The following is a 21,044-nucleotide window of genomic DNA, read 5'->3' as shown; positions in this document are numbered from 1 at the left end:
AGAATTTGGGTGAGTGTAAGCAGGGTAGTGGGTTTGAACACTGAAAGTTATGTTTAGCATCCTATTGCCCGCTCTCGGCCTGAGCCTCAGTTACTTATCTGGTAATTGGGGTTACCAACACTCAGGGTTGCGAGGGTTAAGTACCAAGTGCCTTTTCATTGCTGTTTTCCTGTGGGCATCACAGAGTTCCAGTGTAAGCCAGTCAGCATTGAAATAAAGGTTTACCCAGTGATACTAAAAGCTCTGTGCTTTCTAATCATGCAAAGTGCTATAAGGCCAGCTGGGATGCTTGTGGGAAAAGTATATTACTGTGTGCTACTTTTTTTTTCTTTTTATTTCTGGTCCTGGAGCTTGAACTCAGGGCCTGGGCACTGTCCTTTGGGTTTTTCTTTGCTCAAGTCTAGCACTCCACCAATTGAGCTATAGCTCAATTTCTGACTAATTGTGTGTGTGTGTGTGTGTGTGTGTGTGTGTGTGTGTGTGTGTGTTTTAATTGGAGTTAAAAGTCTCATGGATTTTGCTGTGAGGCTGGCTGTGATCCTCAGATCTCAGCCTCTTGAGCATTATGCACATGAGCTATTTGCACCTGGCTTCTTTTTTTTTTTTTTTTGGCCAGTCCTGGGCTTGAGCTCAGGGCCTGAGCACTGTCCTTGGACTTTCTCCTCTTTTTTCTTTTTTAAATTAAACCCTATGGGGACTGGGAGTTTGGCCTAGTGGTAGAGTATGCACGAAGACCCCTGTTCGATTCCTCAGTACCACATACATAGAAAAAAAAGCTGGAAGTGGTGCTGAGGCTCATGTGGTAGAGCTCTAGCCTTGAGAAAGTCCAAGGACAGTGCTCAGGCCCTGAGCTCAAGCCCAGGACTGGCAAATCAATCTATCCATCCTTCCTATGGATTTTAGTATAGTATGCTCTCAGAGTATGAGTACACTGCCACCACCACTGATTTCAGACAATTTCCATTCCTACCAAAAGGTTTCTCCATCATACTCCCCCTAAACTCCTGGTGACCACTGATTTTCCTTATCTTTATGTGGAACTGTACTCAGCACGGAGTTTGGAGCCAGAATCTGTGAGTGCTTTAGAAGTGCTCAGGAAGGATTGAAGGTATGGCTCAGATGATAAGAGTGCTAACCAATAAGTGAAAGCATCAGGTGCTAAGTTCAAGTCCCAGTCTTGGATTTAGCGAAAAGAAGTGCACACATGCTGTAGGTCAGACTACAGCATCAAGTCCTGAGATGAGTGAGCTTGGACCAAGAAAGACTGTTTCATGGTTAGGTGGCCATGAGCTTTGTTCCCCTGGAGAGGGGAAGGGGTACCACTACTGAGCCATGCCACCTAGCCTATGACTCCACCTCCCAGCCTAGAAACAAATCTCCAGGTTTATCTGAGTCTCAGGTCTTTGAAATGGACAGAATAATGGACAAGGGTGGGGGGGGGGTTCTGAGTCAGTTTCGTATTTGCAGAGCATGCAGTTCGGTTTATTACATCAGATGCCCCAGCAGGGTAGAGGAAACTCCTATTTATTCCTCAGCAGAGGAAGAACATGAGTTGAAAGTAGGGTCCCCTGTGACACCTAACAGTTGCCCTTTGTCCTTCGCAGTTAAGAAGGCCACCAGTGTACAGGAAATTATATGAAGAAGCATTTTTGCTTTCCACACAAGATTTTTGTAAATCCTTTTTATTAATTGGCTTCATTGAAATGTGGTTTCTTCTTTTCTGTTCTGTTCTTTTCTTTTTTTCTTGGCCAATCCTGGAGCTTAAACTCAGGGTATGGGCACTGTTCTTGGGCACTCTGCCCTTGAGCCACAGCACCACTTTTGGCTTTTTCTGTGTATGTGGTACCAAGGATTCAAACCCAGGACTTTGTGCATGCTAGGCAAGCACTCTAGTATGAGGCCATATTCCCATCCCCAAGATGTGGCTTCTTTATCATATAGCTGACCCATTTAAGAGTATTCTATTTGATGGTATTTAGTAAAAAAAAAAAATTTACAGATATATATAACTGTGACTGCATTCAGTTTGAGAAGTTTTCAGAAGAAAAGACACTGTCATTTAGCAGTCATTCTTTATCTTTGTCATTTCCTGTACATCATTTGGCTTGAGACAACTACCAACTACTAATCTATTTTCTGTCTCTAGATTTGACAGGAATGCTTTTTAAACTTTAACATTTTTTTTTGTCTGTTTGCCAGTCCTAGGGCTTGAACTCAGGGCCTGACCACTGTCCTTGGGCTTTCTCAAGGCTAGAGATCTACCACTTGAGCTATAGCTCCAATTTCCGGCCTTTTCTATGTATGTGGTACTGAGGAATCAAACCTGGGTCTTCGTACATGCTAGGCAAGCACTCTACCACTAGGCCAAACTACCGGCCCAGCATTTTTTTTTTTTAACCACACTGTAGTCCCTGAAAAGCAACACGCTGAGAACTTCTCTCTTGTTTTTTGATTTTACTCAAATGCCTGGCATGGAAATTCCCCTCTAGGAAAAATTGTGGCCACACTCAAGTACTGGTGAACAGCTGGATCAGGTGACTTATGCAAAGATATCATTAGATCAACTGCTTTACCAGTGTATCTCACCACTAGGTGGTGCTGTTGCTCCACCCAAACTGCCCTCCACCCAGTTGGGGTGCTTGGGGTTTACAATACAGGGAAATCAGTCTCCTTCCTGTGGTGTGGGTTGAACACCAGGGAGAGTGACCCAGAAAACAAGGGGACAGCAGGAGTATGCCTGGAAGAGTTAAACACCTGAAGCAGTGGACAGTTGAGTGCCCATAATGATAAATTGGTAGCAGCAGGAGCAGCAGTGATTATCAGCTCCACACTACAAACTTCCTCTCAGTGAGGCACAACGGGATTGTGCCCCATTATAAAGGGGGTAACCTCAGCTTCAAGAATCTAAAGTGAATCATTGAAGGCTATCTGGGTAAGGCTCAAATACAGGTGGGGGATACCAGGACCTGCCTTTTTGAGTGCAGATTAATCCCCAGATGCTGGCCTCAAATGATGCTATCCAAAGATGCTGCCCTCCACTGGCTGAAAGCCCATCAGGGTTTCCCCCTGAAATTTCTGAAGCAGGCTATGTTAATGGACAATTTAGATCCTAGGGTTAAGACCTTTTGGATTCATAGCCACAGGCCAGCTCTATAACCATGGTTGAAAACACATACTTCCCTGAGCCCTGATGTCATCGTAAGAGTTATTGTGAGAATTCTATTGGCCTTCTCTCTCTCCTTGTCCAACCCTAGTAGTTAGACTCAGTCTCAGTTGGTGATGACTAGGCAAGGGAGAACAATCCAGACAGTAAGCTACCACACTATGCTTTCTGGGCTTTCCTGTCCTGGGCTGCTGGTGTCTAGACAAGGGGTTAAGGCCTCATGGAGCAATAACACCTGCTGATGTACTTCACTTAGATACCCATGCAAGCACTTAGCAACTTAGTCCTTCTCCCATTCCTCCTTTTCCCCAACATTCTTAGAAAGATTTCAAATAGAAGCTGGAAGTAGAATTGAGGAAGTACATCTGTTCACGGTCGCTGAGTAGATCTCCGTCTATGTAACTAGCTAATTCATGTGAAAATAGCATGCAGACTTGAGAACGTCCAGAGCCTGTGATCCTTTCAAGCCTGTGGATCTTTGTGTATGAAATGAGGCCAGGCTGCCCTCTCCACCTGTGCATCTGCTTTTAGGAGCCCAGTAAACAGCTTGGCATTTGTCTCTTCATTTCACTGAGGCCTTAGCCCATCTCCTACTTACCTTCTGGTTTCATTTCAAATCTTGAATTTTTCTCATTGTATCAAATCTGCCTCCAAGTTTCAGCTTGCAGCCAATTTGACACTATAACCCCTAAGTCGACAGCTGAATGAATGATAATATTGAAGGGGCGTTCCATCAGAAGCCTCCCTCTTGCTTGATTTATTAGTAGACTGAGTATTTACCCAGCATCCACAATATGCTTTATGGTGAACACTGCTCTAGGGCTCACATGTAGATACTTGGCCATGTACAATATGGCTAATGTATTAAATCTCACTCATACTTCTTCATGTTGCCCAGTAGGAATCCTGAAAGAACCGGTTGCTTTGCTGAACTTAAGTATACAATAAGCATAGCAACACCTCCTTACAGTGGCCCATCAACAATGGAACTTTGTTAAGGTTAATGTGACTATCTTCAGTGAGCCAAAGGAGCCGTTAGTAACCCCTGTCATCTTTTATAAGGCCTTAGAACCTATTTGGTTACAGAGCAATATACATAAGTGTAGCTCTAATGGTCAATCCCTAGCATGGAATGACCAATCTATAATGCCCAGAACACATCTTTTTGTCTTTCTCAAGCCTATGCAACATTTTCCCACTCTCATTTTTCCTCCCTTGATATTCTTTCCCAGCAGTATTCTACAACCTGTAAACGTCTTAGTTATATTTAGTTGGAATAAAAAAAAATCTTGATAATCTTAGCTATTCGGGAGGTTGAGATCTGAGAATTGTGGATTGGAACAGCCTAGGCAGATAAATCCAAGAAACTTTAAACTCCAACTAACATTCCCATCCCACCCCCCACCCCCCCAAAAAAAAACCCCAGTAGCTTAAGGGCAAGAGCACCAACCTTGGTAGAAAAATCTGAGGCCCTTAGTTTAAGTCCCAGTACTGGCACAAACAAAACAAAACAAAACAAAGCTTGAACCCAGGCAAAGCCAAAGTCTCTCCTTGAGTGTTGTGTCCATTCTTGGGGTTCAATTTCCAAACAATTATATTTGTTACTCTTTTCCAGGTTGCCAATTATTCTCTTTAATAAGGAAAATGGCAGCTTGTAGTAGATGAGGCTTTTTCCAGTCTTATATGAGCTTTGTCCTGGACCTAGTGTGGCAGCCACAAGTGTTTCTTTAGAAGCCCAACCTTTTAAACTTCTAAGAGGTAGGTTCCACTTCTGAGGTCAGGACAACTAGATACCCAAAAGTACACATTCAAAGACCTGCCCAGATGGAGGTTTGCTGTCTGGATGAGGTAAGGCTTGATACAGAGTAACTGATAGCTATGTAAGGAGGGAGAAGCCACTCATAGCCATAGAAGGCTGCACAGGGTGGAAAAGTTGTGGACCACTGGATACAGGGGAGGGAGTTCATTTTTTATCAGTGATAATCAGAAACTGGGGCCAGGTGGCTCTGTCCTCCTCTTCCTCAGCTGCCAAGGACCAAAGTTGATATCAACCAGGTAGCAAAATGAGTCTTTCTGATGATTTCCCAAGTGCCAGATTTCCTTGTCATTCTTGGTCTTACCTTTGTTCCACTCTGATTTATATTTTAAAAGAAAAAAAAATTGGATATAGCCTCCCTACCATGTTGTCAATTCTGAGATAAAAGACTGTTGTTGCAAAATCTTCTCCAGGGCCAAACATGGGTGAGTTGTTCAACAAATATTTGGTGAGTTAATTAATGTAATTGTAGGGGTGAAAGGAACCTTGGCCTGAGGCAAGCTCACTGGAGTGAGCTGACAGTAGTTGGGAGAAAAGATGTACAAATTAACATGCACAGGGGATGATGAGAAAATCAGCAGCCATCACGAGCTGAGGTTCGGTTGTTTACATTCTTTCAGAGTGCTGTGTGTGTGTGTGTGTGTGTGTGTAGGTCATTTTGCAGGGTAGTAAATGATTTGTGGGGGGAAATGAAATGTGCGGAGAAGCTGGACAATAGTTCATAGATGATTTTCTTTGGAAGAATGAATGCACCCAGTAGGTGAACAATAGTTGGTGACAAAGTCTAAGTGTGATGACAGTGCTCAGTCACCCTTTCTGAAATGAGTTTAGATGGTGAAACCTAAAGGAGGGGCTGGAGGCTGCTGTAATTCGCTTTGGTGGATCTTCAGGCAGACGGGAAACATGGGAAAACCTTTCAGCACTGCTAGTCTCCATGGGCCTTTAATTTAAAAGAATCAACACAGCAAACTGTCACACTTGGGGGTGAAATTCCCTGTGCTTCTTCAAAAATTAAAGTACTCTCTTTATGCAATTGTGGCTGAGAGATGTTGAGGAGCATTCCAGAACAATAGCACTGGGGTGTTTTTTCCCCCCTCTCTTTTGAACTAGAAATTCTACATTCACATCAGATAAGTGGATTTCCAAGTAAGGGTTTTATAAACAAAGACTGTTCATATATCTGAAGACTTCAAAAGAGATCAGGGCTCCAAAGAGTCCCTTCTTTCCTCCTTCCCTCCTTCTCTCCCTTCCTTTCCCTCCTTCCTGATGGGATTTTGTCATGTAGCCTAAGATAGCCTCAAACTCATAACCCCCCTGCCTCAGCTTGCCACATTCTGGAATCGAGAGTGTTAGCACCGCATATCCATTTGATTATGCATTTCTTTTGATAACCTGAGGCAAACATCCTGGGCATGTGTATATAGTAAGAACTACCAAATACTGTTGGCTAATTTAGGAGCATTTATACATATGGAAAGGTAAAAACTTAGCAACATAAAAGCTGGTAGGTAACCAAATAGCAAAGTTGCCAGGAGACAGGAGAATCTACTTTTTTAGTCTCTGTGTACAGGAAGAAGTGTTGCCTTATAATTAGGCTTCCATCAGGATAATATTGCAATTAGCTTGGATATTATAGAAGTCAGCTTCTATTCTCAGAACAGATATATAGGATATATAAGTTGGATGGTAGATATTGTCTCAGAGTTATCTGTACTGTGAACTAAGACTTGAACTCGGGGCTTCATGTTCTTTTTTTTTTTTTGCCAGTCCTGGGGCTTGAACTCAGGGCCTGGGCACTTTTTTCTCAAGCCTAGTGCCCTGCCACTTGAGCCACAGTGCCACTTCTGGCTTTTTCTGTGTAAATAGTTCCAGGGAATTGAACCCAGGGCTTTGTGCATGCTAGGTGAGCACGCTACCACTAGGCAATGCCCAGGGCTTCATGTTCTTGCTTGGCTTTCTTGCTCCTGGTTGCCACACAACCACTTGAGTCATGCCTTTTTGCTGGATGATTGGAAATGGAATCTCATGGACTTTTCTGCCGGGCTGGCCTCAAAGCTTGAGCTTCTAGGTTTCAGCCTTCTGAGTAGATAGGATTATAGGAGTGACCCAGTAGTACTGGGCTCGGTGAACCATTTCTGAATAGATATTTCACATGTGGGTAATTGAATATTAGCCACCATCAGCCTGATTGTGTTGTGACACTTCATGTAGACCACATTTATATCTGAGCTCCAGAATTTGGAAAACCAAGTAAGAGAACAGGAAATTATAGGTTTCAGATTTCAGGAACATTGGAGAATTTAGACAACTTGAGTGTCTCCTTCGAGTCAAAGAGACAGTGTTAGCCTCTGAGTTCTGCCTGATAAGGGCTTGCTACTGAAACAGACACTGGAAAAAAAAATATATATATATGTATATATAGTCCGCAATTATGTTGCCAGCTATTGAAACATTAAAAAAAATTCACCCTACCCCATCATGACAGTCATCTTTAAGTAGCTCAATTTTCTGTATGTTTTAATTGCCTGGCAGGCTTGAGGAGGCAGCTCTGTGATGTTTGCTCTGGCAGGTTGAAGTAAGTAGGGCTTGGCAGGCAGAAGCAAATTCTGCTTTTTGGACCCTTCCAACTAGCAGGTTTTTGTTTCATCTTCCATCTTTCATGCTTCCCCTCCCACCCACCACATCAGCTGTAGAGTACAGAAATTTTTGGCAATGGGCCTTGAGCTGGAATCCTGCAGGGCTCTTCTGCCAACTAGTTGGGTGACTAGCTTTCTGAGGCCCAGTTTCTGCATCTATACAATGGGCATGGTAATAACTGAACTAAATCATATTAGGAGGTGACAGCAAAGGGCTGGTCCCCATATGATGGCCCTTGGCTGTACAGGACTGCCTCTTGCTACCTGTTGTCTAACATCCTCTTGCCTGAAGCTGATGGTCTCTGGCTCTTTGGATGGGGCCTAGTAGACCCCAAGTTAATTAATGCAGGGCCTTTCTGTAGGAGGTGCTGTGGCCCAGTAAATGTTGTCAGTGGTAAATCTGGGCAGCTGTAACTAGATACAAGGATGAGCCATATAAGTAGGTCCAAACTGGGTTTTCTCTACCTGTTTGTATCCCTGAATGTATCCCTCATACAGAGTCCCCAGCTGTCACATTTGGTTTCTCCTAGGACCTGTTACTTCTAAGCCAATGACCCTCTAATGTCCTTTTCAGCCCTTTCCACTAAGCCAGTAAGTGGCTCCTATCTGGCCTGTGGTCTCTTTAATTCCCAGGGACCCACCTTAGCATTTAGATGACTCCCTAGGGCTCTTATTCATCAGGGAAGAGACTACCTCCTTTACTCTTCACTCCTTCACTCTTGATCTGACTCAGTTTCCCAACCACAGTGAAGCTAGGCAATCTGACACAGGATATGAGTCAGTGCCAAAAGAAAGAAGGCCTCAAGGCCCTTCTATATGTGGCTTAGAAAGCCAAGGCCCAGCGGCAGGGCCAGTGAGGAAGGAGTAACTGTGAAGGAGGGATGTATAGGGAGGACATGATGGATTCTGGAAGGGAAGTTTCTTGGGGACCCAAGCTGATCTGGGAACCCACCTTTGGCTGGGTTGGGGAGGGGTATGCAGCCACACTGGAAGGGATCTGGGCACTGTGTAGGGAGCTGATCAGCTGGCCAGCTGTTTCTGCATGGAAAATAAGTGATGTCAGAAGTTTTAGAAGCCAGGCCTTCTTGGCCCATAGTGGGAAGAGAAGACCACTATCTCCATCAGCTGTTTTTTTCAGCCAGCAAAGGGCAGGGCTTCTGAATGATCCCAAGGGAGCTGGGGCTGTCTCAGCTCTCCAGGCCACTGTCTCCTCTGTGTCTTAAAACAAAGACTCCTACTACAATGACAGGTCACATAGTATAGTTAGAGATTCAGGTTCTGAGACCCACCCCGCTGCCACATGCAGCAGTGTGACTCTGACTTGGGTCAGCAGCTTAGCCCCGCTCTGCCTAAGGGTCCTAGACTGCAGAGTGCAGGCTGGGAGGGCGGAGAGGGCTCCTGCCAGGAAGGGGTGATGGTCACCACCAATCTGTCTACCCTGCCTGGTCCTCACCATCACTATGGTGGAGCCAGTCCGGAGAAGTCTGGGCCAGTCCAGGTCCTCACAGAAGATTGGGCTGCCATTGACCTCAGTCTCTAGGATAGCTGAGGGCTGTGTTATGTGGGGGACCTTCTTTCCTGAGGCAGTAGTGATGAGAGTCTGGCCTTCGAACGTGGCTGGTGGCTGATGGTATAATTGTCATACCTCAAAGCTCCTTGTCTAGGGAGCTCCATCCTGCTAATGACAGAGCCATTACTCCTAGGACACTGTTGATGATTCAGGATCAGATTCTGAGGGTGACAGATGTCATGGGGTCTTGGGAAGCTCTGGGGACAGAGTTGTATACATCCCCTAATCATGTCACAGTCCTCAGTGTCTTACACACTTCAGTGCCCTTACACATGCTGTGTCTTTGCCAAACTTATTCTCCCCTACCTTAGGCCCTCTCCATCTGCCAAGATCTCATGTGTGCTTCAAGATCCAGATAAAGAGAACTTTTCCTACTGGGCCAGAACGGGGGCAGATATCTCCTCTCTCTCTCTCTCTCCCCCGCCAAACTAGGAGACTCGTTTGAAACTGTTTTTACATGTATATGGTGAGTTTGGAAACCACTGAGCCTTTTGCTCCCACATGAGGCGCCCTACAAACCTCCAATTGCTCCCACTGGAGGAAAAGTGACTCCAGATTTCCCAGACAGAAATCCAGGAGGACACCTTAGAAGTCACAGAGGAGACAAACACTAAAGCAGTTTATTTTTTTATTTTGTTAGACAGAAACAGAAAGTGTTCTCCTTGTTTGCTTTTAAAAATGCTGAACAGAGAAGGGGTATCAATGTGTGAGAAATAATGCACCTTCTAGCTGGTGAATGTAACTGTAACCCCTCTATACATTAAAATAAAAAAAATGGTGAACAGAAAACAAAAGATTTCACAAATGAAGGAAATAAATTAGAAAAAAAATCCTTCCATTCTATGGGGTATATAATTAAGGAAGGAGCAATGGGGAAGAAACAATAAAAGGGGAGGGGAAGAAAGGAGAGCAGAGGTGAAGTTTGGGTGGGAGGGTACTAAGAAAGCCAGAAGAAATGGACCTGGAAACTCATACATGCACGTACCATGAACATGTGTACAAATGCATACACATACACACACTTTCTTACATGCAGGCTTGAACTCAGGGCTTTGCTCTGTCACTGCACTTTTCTACTCAAGGCTGGCACTCTACCACTTGAATGATACCTCTATTTCATGCTTTTCTTTGGTAGCCAATTAACTCATAAATTTTCCTGCCTGGCTTTGAACAGTGATCTTCAGATCTCAGCCTCCAGAGTAGCCAGGATTGCAGGCACGAGCCAACAGCATCTAGCTTCAAATGACTCCTTTTTATATAGTCTTCTGTTCCAGTTCTCTTACTGCTGAAGCTATTAACAACCAACTCAGTGACATTTTCCTCCCTCTAAATTTCTCTCTGTGTTGGTTAGTCTGCTGGTTTTAGTTTTTTGTCTTTCATGATGAAAATACTCCTCATGGTTTTTTTTTTGCATTCCATTAGTATTTAGAGTAACATAATAAAAGGTCAGCTGGACACACATTGCCTCTGCTGTAGGAACCGGCAATACTAGCTATTTCTTTGGAGATTCCCAGATATCAGTAGTAATAATTCTTTTCTGGAGTCATTCATTGTCTCCAGAGGCTACTGGATGGAAAAGTGGAAGAAAAGGAATGAAATTTGATGTTCTGTAATAGCAAAGTACAATAACCAGAGTTAGCAATAACTTATTGTATGTTACAAAGTAGCTAGAAGAAAGGGTTTTACCAGTTTCCTACATAAAGTAATAATAAGTATTTGAAATGATGGATATACCAATTGCCATGATTTGACCATCATACATTGCATACATGTAAGAAAAATCACATTGTACCCTATCAATAGGTATAATTATGTGTTAATTAAAAAATGTAAAGTAGTTCGTATAGGCCTACCATAAGGAGTGGGAAAGAAAGATCCCACAAATTCACTAACTCTCTGTGTAGGTGGTGCAGTTTTGGGTGTTGATATTCTTGGAGATGGATGGCAGCAGAGGCTGGGGGTGGGGCATAAACATCCCACAGACTTCTAGTGAATCCTCATTTTCACTATGGTGCTTTTCCTTTTTCCTTGTCCTGTTGATGTTTGTTCACAGAATAACCCTTTTCATGGGTTCAAAAGTGATCATTTGGCTAAACTGAATTGAGAGTGGGATCTTGGAATACCCAACTGTTTCTTATTCCATTTTTTTTGCCAGTCCTGGGGCTTGAACTCAGGCCCGTAGGCACTATCCTTGGGCATTCCTGAGGCTAGAGATCTACCACTTGAGCCACAGAACCATTTCTGGCTTTTTTCTATGTATGTGGTACTGAGGAATCGAACCCAGGTCTTCATGCATGCTAGGTAAGCATTCTACCTCTAGGCCAAACTCCTGGCCCCTCTTATTCCTTTTGTGTATCTGTGCTACTCCTGACATTTGAACTCAGCCTGAATGCTGCCCCTGAGTATGTGTGTGAGTGTGTGTGTCCGTATGCGCACGTGCATGCATATGCGAGTTTGGGCTTGATCTCAAGGCCTGGACACTGTCTCTGATCTTTTTTGCTCAAGGCTAGTGCTATACTCCTTGAGCCTCAGCTCACATGGTGGTTAATTGGAGGTAAGGGTCTCAAGGACTTTCCTGCCCAGGCTGGCTTTGAATTGCAATCCTCAGAGCTCAGCTTCCTGAGTGACTAGGATTATAGGTATAAATCAGTAGCCCTAGCCTTATTCCTTTTTTTTAATTTTTTATTAGTTTACATTAGTCTAGCGCCTTCCCTCCCTTCCTTCTTTCTTTCCTTCCTTCCTTCCTTCCTTCCTTCCTTCCTTCCTTCCTTCCTTCCTTTCTTCCTTCCTTCCTTCCTATACTGGGAGTTGAACCCAGGCTCTTGCTGGACAAGTGCTCTACCAGTTGAGGCATACCCTCAACCCCTGTGCTAACTTTCAGCCAATCGCCTGATTTTCCCATTCCATAAATCCTCCTCCTCCTCACTTGCAGTCCCTGGCCCTGAAGTTCGGGGCCCTGCCAAGATTCCTCAGCTTCCGTTGGCTCAGCTCTCACCAGCTCCCCCTGTGTGGGCACATGGTCTCCCCATGCCTCAGTGCTCATGACGCCTCCACCTGCTTTCCAGCTTCCCCAAATCTGTTGACAGCTTTCCTCTTCGGCTGGCTTTTTTTTCTCTTGTTCTTTTTGTTCTTGACGGCTTATCTCTTTTCTATTTCTTAACTCAAATGTTAGTGCTATGTCAGGAAAAAAAAATAAAAGCAACAATAAATCAGTGTGCTCAATTTTCCAAGTTTGAAATATGGAATTAAAGACTTTAAAATATTTTTAAAATGTTCAGTTAAACATACCTTTTAAATGGACATATACCCACACAAAGTTTATATATATTTATGGGGTACCCTATGAGGTTTCAATACATGCATAAACTGTATAATGTATTTCCTCAAACATTTCTTTCTTCTTTTGTTAGTTGTGGGGCTTGAACTCGGTGCCTGTGTGCTATCCCGGAGCTTTTTTTGCTCAAGGCTAGTGCTCTACCATTTTGAGCCACAGTACCGCTTCTGGCTTTCTGGTGGTTAATTGGAGATAATAGAGTGTGACAGGGACCTTTCTTCCTAGGCTGGCTTTGAACTGTGATCCTCAGATCTCAGGCTCCTAAGGAGCTAGGACTACAGGCATGAGCCACCCGCGCATGGCTAAACGTTTCTTTATAGTCGAAGCACTCACAGTCTTTCCTCCAGTGATTTGAAATATGCAATACATTATCTACATTTACTCCACCACGTAATAACACACTAGAACTTCTTATTCCTGTCTTCTGTAACTCAGTACCTACTGATCAAGTCCCACCCCACATTTCTCCTATTCCCTTCTTCCCCCCAGTCTGTGACAACCACAATTCCACTCTTAATTTCTTGCAAACTCTTTGGATTCCACACAGGACAGAGGTCATGTGGTATTTGTCTTTCTGTGTTTAGCTTTTTCCCTGAACAACATGATCATAGATAGTTCTATCTATGTTGTTGAAAATGAAAGTGTGTATGTGTGTGTGTGTGTGTGTGTGTGTGTGTGTGTGTGTGCTACATTTTCTTTTACTTTTTTGTTTGTTGGTTGGTTGGTTATGGAGTTTGAACTGTCTGGGTACTGAACTGAGGTTTTTCAAGGCCAGCCCTTTACCATTTGAGCCACAGCTCTGTTTCTGACTTTTTACTAGTTAAATAGGGGATAAGAGTTTCACAAAATTTCCTGTCTCTGCTGGCTTTGAACTGCCATCCTCAGATCTTAGCCTCCTAGGTAGCTAGGATTACAGGCCTGAGCCACTGCACCTGGTATACGACATCATTTAAAAAGAATTTAAATTATGTGAAAGTAATGTACAGGGAAATTCCAGCTGCATAAGTCAGATAAAGAATACTTGTTTTGTTGGGGTTTTTTTTGACAATGTCACCCCTTCCTCCCTTGCTCTCAGTTTTTCCCTCCCATCCCCACCCACACTTTCATTTTCAACATAGTATCCAGTGAGTACCACTGCTGCATTTGTTCACCCTTTGAGATTCCCCCTAATACTAGGATTATTTCCTTCATTGTGGGGCTAAGAGTTTATAAAACTAGACCAGAAATGGATTTAGGTTTTCTGAAACCTGAAGCTTACATGAATTTGAGTACCTTTTCTAAGAAGGACAACACAAATTTATGAATCCAAAATTGGGTACAGGGCTTGGGGAAAGGATTTTTGCAAGTAGAGGGCCTCAAGCATGAACTTTCTAGCTCTGTATACATTGTCCTTTGGTCAGGCCAGGTCCGTGAATCCTGAGGAAGCAGGTATACTACCAAGCATCTTCCTCCAAAACTCTTGTTCCTCTAGCTTCTAGATAATGTATTTTGTTTTCTAAATCTTTTGTCTCCACAAATATCTGCAAGGGGCTGATGAGCCCCTTTCTGTTTCAGTCTCTGCATCTAGTCTGCTCAGAACTCAAGAAGCTTTGTGATCTCCACAGGTAGCATCAAGGTGGGAGGTGAGATGGGCACAGGAAGCCAGATGGGAGATGGGAGCCACAGGTGAGCTGGGAGGCAGGTGGTCCTCTGCTCGTGTCCCTGTGTGCAGAGGAGTCGTTCCTGCTGCTCTGTCTTGCTTCTGAAAGGAAATGTCCCTGCAGGATGCATGGTGACCTCGGCCGCCTAAGCTGGAAGAGAAGGCTCAGATGCTTCCTGCAGCTCTCAGTCAGACACAGCTCCCTCTCATGGGGCTGGAGTCAAATGTCATCACACAGAGTTGGCAGCTCCACATTCGGACACTTGGTCTGGAGCCAAGCTGCCAGCCCTGTCCCCACAGCTGTCCCCAGCACTGTCTGGGCTTTTTTTTTTTTTTTTAGCTGATTGAACTACAAATGTCTGGAAAACTGAAGAGGACCTCTGAATGGTTTCTTTTGTCTTAGATTTTCTTTCTTTCTTTCTTTCTTTCTTTCTTTCTTTCTATCTTTCTTTCTTTCTTGTGCTGGTACAGAGACTTGAACTCAAAGCCTGAGTGCTGTTCCTTAGCTTTAAATTTGTCTCCCTAAAAGCTAATACTTTCTTACTTGAGCCCATTTTTACTTCTGGCTTTTTTTTTTTTTTTTTTGTCAGTCATGGGGCTGTTACTCTGGGCCTGGATGCTGTCCCTGAGCTCTTCAGCTCAAGGCTAATGCTCTATCACTTTGAGCAACAGTGCCACTTCTGGTATTCTAGTGGTTAATTGGAGATAAAAGTCTCAATGACTTTCCTACCTGGTCTGCCATTGAGCTGTGATCCTCAGATCTCAGCCTCCTGAGTTTCTACAATTATAGCCATGAGCCACCAGCACTTGGCTTTCTCTTGGAATTTTTAACCAGTGGGGGAATAATAAATACAAATCAGCTGTGGTTTCTGAAGTTCTTGTTATCTGTTTAGATAGGTGACCAGACTCTGCCAGGGTGACCTTGAGGAAGTCTTTCTTCCAGAGCCTCCTTTTTTGTTTTTCCTTCATCTGTAAGCCTGAGAGAACTGACCCCACAAAACGTTATTTCCATTGCATGGTGCAGGTTGGCCTGGGCTCGGGGGTAGAGAGACGGTAGGCATCTCAGTTTATCTTCTGGTCCAGTTGTACCAGAGGTTACTTTGGCTCTCAATCCATTAGGTATAGTGGAGATAATTAGGCAGGCCGGGGCCCTTTGGAAGCCCCAGGCTTGCTTTATGGTTTGTGCTGTTCTCCCATGGTTTGCATCAAGCCAGGGCCTGATAAGGCTGGCAGGAAGAAATAATTTAAAAAAAACAACAACACAAAACCATTCTTTTAAGGTGACCTGACTGAAAATTCTCACATAGAGACACAGTGTACTGAACACAGTCCTGAAAATACATTTTAAAAGGCTGGCTAATGAAGCAGATGCAAAACAATTCCTACCAGACAAGCCTCTGTGACAGGGCAGTACTGCAGGAGTGCAGAGGCTAGCTCAACTAGAGAAGGGGCCAGGGAAGAGGCATGGGGACAGGAGGATGACCCAAGATAGGCTTGGGAAGGGGTACATGGGCTCCCCTGCAGGGTTCCTGGTGATCTTGTTTCCATCTAGTGTAAGAATCTCTTTTATTCACACTAGTGGCTTCCTAAATGTCCTAGGATGCCTTCTAATTTGGGGTTCAATGTCTTTAGGAGGCTTTATTTGTGGGCTTCAAAACCTGTAGACATTGTATATACCATTTTATATGTATGACAATCTTAGGTATCCAGGGTTAGAATTCTAGAAAGAGAGTAGACATAGAGACCTGGCCCTAGGCTGGGTGTGGGAGATATGAGGAAGATCACTGTGTGGCTGTCTAGACAGCTGGAAGAGCAGACAGTTGTTCAGAAAAAAAATATCACAATACACTGTGACAAGTGCTATCAACAAAGATAAAAGAGGACTGGACAGCCCAAAGAGAGAAGAGCTAGCTTAGTCTTGAAGCCACTCAATTAAAAGGAGTGTCAGGTGGCATAGGTCTTAGGGCCAAAAAAAAAAAAAATCCGGAATGCAAATATAGGTCATGTGACTTCTAAGACCTTCAGTGTCTATCAGAACAATGTATAAAAGTAACTATTCACTGTTATTAAGAGTCAACGGAAGTTATGTTCACTCACTACAGCTAGGGAGTAAACCTTAACGTGAGATTTCACTCTTGAAAAGCTCTAGAAGGGCACCGAAGGCATGAAGGACTACACAGGTGAAGAGATGGCTCAGGAGTGGTGTTTTGTGCCAGTTCAACCAAGGCTTCTGTGCTTCTGCTGGAGAAGACTCTAGATTGTTCCCAGACTGCTCACATTCTGTGACACAGTAATGCTCCATGTGATGCTGCTGCTGGGAATTGAAGGGTTGTGGGTACAGAAGATTAGGTAAGTGGAGTGTTTATAAGCCAGAGCTGCCAATCACAGTAGTAATTGTTGCTTCAAAACTGCTGAAACTCCACGTTCCCTTATTGTGTGTCAAGGCCCATACAGTGACTTACTAGTTCTTCAGGTCAGGCCAACAGAAGATACCTCATATAACCCATTCTCTGTGTGACCTGTTGCCCTGAGTTCCAGTGAATTCCTCCCCTCTCTGATTCTCACTCAAGCCTCTCTCCTTGTGATCCTTTCCCACCTCAGGACAGCTTCTTGTTTTATGGAGAAGAAAACTAAAGTTCATACATAGGAAGGAGTTTTGTTTTTTCTTTTCTTTCTTTCTTTTTTTTTAGTAGAAAGGGGCTGTGAACACCTGAGTGGGTGTGCAATCAATTCAACCAGGAGGCCTAGATTACGGGATATGTCCTGTATGATTTAAGTCCTGTATAATTTAATATCATCAATTATATCCCTAGCACCATACATTGACATCAGGGTTAGGGTTAGGGTGGCGTGATCTTTTGTGTGATCTTCTCAGGAACTGTGAAGCCCCAGTTCAGTTGGACATGTCCCCATGTTCCCTGGGACTCATTCTCCTTTGGACTCCCTGGTGTCCTCTCAGAGGAAGTGGCTGATGTGGGAGGTTCCAGACTTTCCAGTCTACCAATGGTGCAAGTGACTCAGCTATGTGAGAGAGCCCCAAACTGGTCACTGTGAAAGGCAAAACACACGCCCACCATCTCGAGCCTCAGGGAACAGAGGCTACCGTGGCACCCTGGTCTGTTCCACACAGTCCTCTGGATCCAGGCCCATTCTGGATTTCTTTCCCTTTGCTGATCACCTGGCCATATTCCCATCAGCTCTAAGGTAGCCCTAAATGCTTCCACTTTATGAGGCTCCACTGTGCTGTGGCCTCCTCCTTCTCTACCTTTGACTAGACTGCCAGACTTCATGCTCACTGGCCCTGTTGCTACTCTGTCCCCAGTCAGGTTGAGCCTTGGCACTTAATAGGATAATGAGGGCTGGGTTAGGAGTCAGGATTCTTCCCCTGAGCCCAGCTCTCCCTTCATAGCCACTTCAAACGTGTGCGTGTGTGTTAAAAATATACATAAACTTTACTATTTTAACCTTTCATTTTTTTAATGGTGATTCTTTTCTAGGACCTTTTTTTTTCTTTTTTTTTTTTCTTTTGCCAGTCCTGGGCTTGAGCTCAGGGCCTGAGCACTGTCCTTGGACTTTCTCAAGGCTAGAGCTCTACCACTTGAGCCTCAGCACCACCTCTGGCTTTTTTTGTGTGTGTGTATGTGGTACCGAGGAATTGAACCCAGGTCTTCATGCATGCTAGGCAAGCACTCTACCACTAGGCCAAACTCCCAGCCCCTTCACCTTTCATTTTTAAAAATAAGGTCTCGATCTATCCCAGGCTGATCTTAAATTCAAACTCTTTCTGCCTCTACCTCCAAAGTACTGGGTTTCATAAGCATTTTAACCATTTGGGGGGTATAATTTAACAGTTTTCTGGTTGCACAGTTAGCATCACTGTCTCAAAATGTTTCTATGATAGAACTTTGGACCTTGAAGCAAGGCTTCCATGTTTCCATCATTCCACAGCCATTGTAACTTCTAGCTTAGTTTCTGTCATTGAGTTTGTCTCTCATAAAAAGGAGAATCACACAATATTTGTTTTCTGGTATCAAGTTTTATCTCACTTAATATAATGTCTCATCTATGTTGTAGCATGTGTCAGAATTGCTTACCTTTTTTGTGGCAGAATGCTATTCCATTGCATTGCATTGTTTATCCATTCAGGGGTTGGTTCCATATTTTGACTATTATAAATAATGACACACTGACCATTGGTGTATGAATATCTATTGGAGTTCCTTGCTGTCATTTCCTTTTGGGTATATATCCAGGAGCAGAATTGCTGGATTGAGTAGCAATTGTATGGTTCTGGGCCTGGGCACTGTCCCTGAGCTCTTCAGCTCAAGGCTACTACCCTACCTCTGGGCCTGGGCGTTGTCCCTGAGCTCTTCAGCCACAGCGCCACTTCTGGTTTTCTAGTGGTTAATTGGAGATAAGAGTCTCATGGTCTTTAGTGCCCAAGCTGTGATCTCAGCCTCTTCAGATCTCAGCCTCTTGAATAGCTAGGAATACAGGCATGAGCCACCATGCCTGGCTTGTTAGCTTTTTGGAGAATTATTGAAACTTTTCCACAAGGATGGTACCATTTTACATTCCTACCAGAAATGCATAAGAATTTCAACTTGTCTATCACCTGGCCACCACTCATTATTTTTCAGAATGGGATTCCTTGCACTCACACTTGAGACCAAGGATTACTGGGCTCCTCCAAAGGTCTTGGTTTAGCAGAAGGGGGACATTTTTCCCTAGAAAATCTCACTTGTTCTTTGCCTTCCACATTTAGGTCCAATAATAATGATACAGCAGCTTAAGACCTAGTTAGGCTGAGAAAGGCAAGGGAAGAGAAGGCAAGGATTTCTCCTTCCCTCAGTCCCCAGCTCTCAGCCATCTAAATAAAATTCCCCAGGAAGAAAATGAGTGACCAGTCCTTATTCATCTTCTGAAAACGAGCCAGGCATTTGCTGGGGCCTGCAGTGCCACAAGAATTAAGAGCAGTTTAGACTTGGGTCAGCTTCAATTGACTTTCTGCTTGGAGCTGTTCTAGGTGAGTAATTGATATTTTATTCAAAGTGTTAAATGCCTGACAGAAATTGAATGTGGTAAGGGATTGCCCTGAAAATATCTCCCCAAGGCCTGAGGTGGAGAAAAGGCAGGAAAGATGGTTGAAGGTCTAGCTTCCCCTCAGGGGTAGAGAGCCTTTTACTAGGGCTCCCAGAATCTTCTATTGAGCTTGGTTCAAAGTAACAGCCGCAAGCAAGAGTGCTTCTTTGTTTTATATCTAGTAACGACTCCTACCCCTACTACATCTCACTCCCACTCCCTAGCTCTAGTTTTGGAGAATTTTGCTAATGTCTCTGTTTTTGTAGGCTTTGTAAGTTTTGCTCGCCCTTGTGCAGAACAAACCACTTCCCTTATGCGAAACTTAGTCAAAGACTCAGAATTAGAGTAAGGGCTGGGATATACACCGAGCCTTAGAACTCCTACTCACGTAGAGTGATCTTTCTTGTATTTATTTATTTATTTTTATTGTGAGACAGACAGGTCCTTTGAAGGGCAAGCTCTGCAGCTAGAAAGTAATTTGGGGAACATAGCTCAATGGTAGAGTATTTTCCAAGAAGGGAAATCCATAAGACCTGGGTCTAATCCTCAGCAACACATACACAAACACACACACACACACTCCCCCCACACCACACCATATACGTCTTTTGAGAATTATGACTCTAGGTGAGCTGGAAGATCTTTGTTCCCTTGGCTTATCTTCTGTATCTCATCATTCTTTGACTTCCATGTCTTTTTCAGTCCCAACCTGCATGTGACCTCCGCTACAAGTGCTCCCTCAAACTTCTGAAACTCCATGCTCAAAAATGTATCCTCCTACTAAGTCAGAAGTAAAACAGCCTGGCTACCTTCCCAGGCAAATAGACCTTTCTGGAAAGGTACCTTCAACAAGTGGAGAGAGAGACTAGGGCAGGGAACATGGTTACCATGAGCCTCTGGGGGTATTTCTGTGTATTTTCCACTTGGAGAAGCTTCTGCCAGCCTCACAACAATCTCCTGTGAAGTGATAGACACCCAGGAGGACGTAAAATGTCTTCCTATGCCTGAAGTTGACCCAAATGTAGCCAGCAAACATGGTGGATGAGCCTAGGCTACCAGATAAGCACAGAAAAGAGGAAGCTCTGGGATGCTCTTCTGGTAGCCAAGAGGTAAGTACAGAGAAAACATGCAGAATTGGAAGAGCCAAAGTCCATTTCTCCTGAGAGGAGCAGGCGGGGTTGAGTGGGTAGCAAGAGTTCCATTTATCAGCACAGCAAAGCTCATCCGTACTCTGGGAAATTGGATGCATAGGCTTCTAGATTTATGATACAGCCAAGGTAGGACTTTACTCTCTGAGGCTCTGACTGGAGCTAATGTGGCTAAAATGGATTACGGGCTGGGAGCTCCTTTATTCATTTGCTGTACATTGTAGGACCATAAACTGTGGTCCTGTGGCCACTGCAGAGACACTGGAAATATCCAAAAGGAAGGAGGATAATGGGAACTGAGTCTCACTCTTGTAGTTGTATCATCATCATCATTTTATTTTTGTGGGTCAGAATTGGGGCTTGAAGTCAGGACAGTCTCACTTGGGATTTTGTGTAAGACTGGAGCTCTACTTCTTGAGCCACACCTCTACTTCCATATTATTTTCCTTTTTGAGGCGGAGCCTCAATGTGTATCCCAGGCTGGCCTAGAACTCCTGATCCTCCTACCCCAGTCACCACCCTTACACCAGGCAAGTTTTATCCCCTAATTTTACCTCCCCCCATTCTACCAGCCTCAATTCACAGGACTGTCTGAGGAACAAATGACATTGTTATTTGTTGACACAATGCTGCTGTGTAACAAAGAGCCACCAAAC

This window comes from Megascapheus bottae, chromosome 17 (genome assembly GCF_031878675.1).
Source record: "Megascapheus bottae isolate mThoBot1 chromosome 17, mThoBot2.hap1, whole genome shotgun sequence".
In the NCBI taxonomy this organism is placed as follows: Eukaryota; Metazoa; Chordata; class Mammalia; order Rodentia; family Geomyidae; genus Megascapheus; species Megascapheus bottae.
The sequence above is the reverse complement of the archived record's forward strand: the minus strand, read 5'-3'. Positions refer to the sequence as shown.